This window comes from Hydra vulgaris, chromosome 05, assembly GCF_038396675.1.
Source record: "Hydra vulgaris chromosome 05, alternate assembly HydraT2T_AEP".
NCBI lineage: Eukaryota > Metazoa > Cnidaria > Hydrozoa > Anthoathecata > Hydridae > Hydra > Hydra vulgaris.
Genome location: NC_088924.1, coordinates 12380001 through 12384177, shown reverse-complemented (window position 1 = coordinate 12384177; position 4177 = coordinate 12380001).

Sequence of the window (4177 nt, the reverse complement as noted above, 5' to 3'; positions counted from 1 at the left end):
AAGATCACAGTTTGTAAGATTCTTTTACATTAATTTATTATCCAATTATAACAATAACAATAGTACTGGTAATATGTTTAAAGAATGCATTGAAATTGAAATGGCTATTAATAGGCAAATATTTTATTTGTGTAAATTCTAATAGGGAAAAATAATTGTTGCCAAATGAAAGAGATAGAGCTAGGCAATGTGAAATTAGTCATTGTTGAAATGTAAAATATGCTGCTCGGCAAGCAGAAAACTTACTTGCCAGAATTCAGTGTCAAGCAGTGTTAATGTTTGTTTATTTGATTTTAAACACTTTAGAACAATACTAAAAATGAATTTTACTATTTATAGTAACAGTTGATAACAGTTTTAAATTAAAATGATTTTAAATTTTTTTATAAATTCAAATGTAATTATGTTCTTTTTTTTAGTTGCCTTTGTCATCACTTGATTAGTTTGCTAACTGTTGAAATATGGTTTTAATTTTGTAAATTTAATGATATGAAAATTACTCTATTAGTCATTAGTCAACAGTTAGAGAGAAGCTGGAACTTCAATTAATAAAGGTAAACAAAATAGTTTTGTTTACTTGTAAACTTAATAAAACCAGTTAATATTATTTATTGGATGTCTTTTACTTTTTTAATATGCTGTTTTGGAAACACTTTATCTTCCTCTCTTTCTTAGATGAGAGTTAAATGAGAATTAGTACAGGGAGCATCAATAAAACATGTAATTACTGAGCTCTTACGTATTTCTTAATACCACAATTGATAATGACCATGTATATAAAATATTTTACGAGTTGCTTGCTATTTTATGACATAATTATTCAAATTGTTTAACCATAATTGTTCAATATTGAAACAAATAAAATCTTTTTAGTTCAAGTATTTTAGTTGATAAAATATCTTATAAATTTGTGGTGTTATTTAGCCGTGTTTTTACGTTAAGTTGTCTAGCCTTTTTATAATCTTTTCTTTTTTAATTATTTTTAGAGACATAGTAATGTCTGTAATGTGTACTTACGAATATCTTATGCTATGCACTATTGCTTCTGTGTTTTGTGTTGATAGAGCTGGGCTGTTATAGCTATTTTTTTAATTCTTTATATTTTCTGTTATATTATTATCTGTTATATTCTACTAACAATAAAATGCAAATGATAGTTTTGTAATTAAAAATTGTAATTATTTTTCAATTTTTTTTTAGGAGTTGGCAGGCTTAACTTGACTTTGTTTTTATGGTACCTGCTGTGTGTAACAGATTTTAAAAAGAACTTAACGGTGTTAATGTAGTCTTTTTTTGTCGTTAACTATAAGCAATGATTTAATTACTAATAACCCGTATTACGTGTTTCTTACTGCTAGTATATTATTATACTAATATTTAAATAAAATAAAAAGATTATTTTGTTCGCATTTTGGATAAGTATTTTTAACAAAGAAAACATCGTAAATTTTGAATGGAATATTTTTTTTTTTGAAGCATCATTTAAAATTAACAGACCAGCCTGTATCAACCGCCTTAGTTTATTTATCATTAAACACCAGTATGGTATTGATATTGTGTTTAAAAAAATAGCAGCCTGTAACTGCCTATACGAATTAACTTTTAAATTCAATTAACTATCTCCACGTTTCTCGTTGATGTGTTTTTATAGATAGTTATCGATAATAAAAAAATTAAGATTTAAATTAAAAAAACTGCAGCTTACCTAAATAATAATTTATTTATAGACTTGAGTTTCAAAATGAATGCTTTTTATTTTGAAGCTTTCTAGTTACTTTGTAGTATTCGCTCAATAAACATTTCGATCACATTTAAACCATTATTCATAATTTTTTAATTATAAAAATTCAGAAACTGTAAGAAAATAAAGTTTATGCAACTTGTATTTTGTATAAGTTTGAGACATAACCAATATTATTTACTTGTTATTGATTTTATAAATTCTGAAAACAATAAAAAACTTAATCGATAAAAAAAAAACGCGATGATAACCTATAAGAAATAAATGACAATAAGAAAAAAAAGGAAAGGCAGTCAATTTCTTAATTACCGGGTAATAAAAACCCCGTAAAAAAGCTATTTTACGGGGTTTTTATTAATTGTAAAATCAAAAGGAGATGTCTTCTGAATTATGTAATAGAAAATAGATTGCTGCAAAATAAACGATGGTTTACACGCGAGGATTTTAAGTTTTCTAGAATCTAATAAAATTTCGTCAATTATTTTGATATTTATTTACGAAGCTAAAAAAAAAAGTAGAAAAAAAAACGGTGTATTTAAAAAAAAAAAAAAAAGATTGGTTTGACGAAACCATATAGGATTGGAAAAAACAAAAACTTGAAACAAAAACCTGTTGTGTATTTACTTTAACTAAGTTACTAAAATTACTAAGTATAAAATTTATTTTAATGTATACAATTTTTTTTTTGCTTTGTTATTATGATAAATAAGTTGTTGTTAAATTATTATTATATTTTGAGGCCATTTTTGTTTGAAGATGCGTCTGTGCAAACAAAAGATTGCATAGCTTCCGGACTTTTGGATTAGTGCAATTCAAACAAACTTTTATATGCCAAAAGTAAAAGTTTGAAAAATGATAAAAGATTCATAAAAGCAAAGGTTGTTTAAAAAATATGCAATAAAAAATTATCAACAAAATCATTTACGTCTGAAATGTCATTAGCGTTAGTCTTAGATGCTAAATTATCCAAAGGAATATGTCAGCGTTTAAGAAACAATGCTCTTCAATTTAAGTCTCTATATCCATCATATATAAACTCTGAAAACATTCAGGTCAGTGACTACTCTGCAAAAATACCATCAAAAGATCTTCTTTTTCCAACTACATCAAGAATATCTTTGGCTTACATTGTTGTTTTAAATTTGTCTGTGCTTAAAGTTTGAGAAATCCGACACCATTGTTAGCTAGTTACTGCAGGACTCTCAAATTTATATGTGTATTTAACAAAATACAACAAAATGTATATTTACAATGATAGAATGAAAGATTTAAACTATTGTTTGCACAACAACAAACTCATACGAATGTTGTTCAGTGTGTGGTGCATCTCTAACGGAAATAAACAAACTATCTATAGTATTAAAAAAAAAAAAAAAACACAGAAGATGACATCAAACATACCAATTCAACTTTGCATGTTTGGATAAGGTTTTTTAAATATATGCTCCTTATATCTTACAAGATGCAAATTATGAAGTGACACCCTAGGACTGAAGACAAAAAATATTATTAAGCTGAGAAAGATTGAAGTCCAAACTGATTTTCGAAAAAAGATAGATATAGTCATTAACCAATCAAAAGTAGGTGGGTAGGTGGGCAGGGGCGGTACATCAAACAATTGAAATACATTTAGACAGCAATATGATGTCTCAGCTAATATATTAAATATGGATGTAAATCTTATGATAAGGCTTTATATTATTCTGGTTACAATGTCATGTAGTTATGTAAATGACTTATCAAACTTTAGTGCATTCTGTTTTGAAACTGTTTTCACTCTATGTAGATCTGTAACCTTGGTATTACCCAAACGCTTAATTGCTATAATTCATGGCAATGAAAAGTTATTGAATTATTTACTCATTATTTATATATATATATATATATATATATATATATATATATATATATATATATATATATATATATATTATATATATATATATATATATATATATATATATATATATATATATATATATATATATACATATATATATATATACATGCCATTAGGTATATTTTTTTAAAGAAGCTCAATAGTCTGCCAATAAAGTTTTAAAGATCTTTCGGGAAAACTTTACAAGATAATGCAATCTGAAAAAATCTACCTTCTGGTGTCATTGAACTATTGCGAGAGCCAACAACGTAAAATATAAAAATATAAAATTAAATGACATCCTAGTTGTTTATTTAATTGAGTGATAAAGGAGTTCTTTATAAACTGTTTCTAAGGAAAAAAATTATAAAATCTTTGTTTTTTGGGATTTGGCTAAAAAATGGCACTTTAGTCAAAGGAAAGTCGATTTAGCATTTTTTTTGAAAATTTCACTTGCTGTGCCCTCAGAGAGTTAGGAAACCCTGCCAAAAATTTGAACCATCATCCTTTTTTTTTCTACTTAATTCAAACTTTTCGGAAACGATTAGAAAAATTCA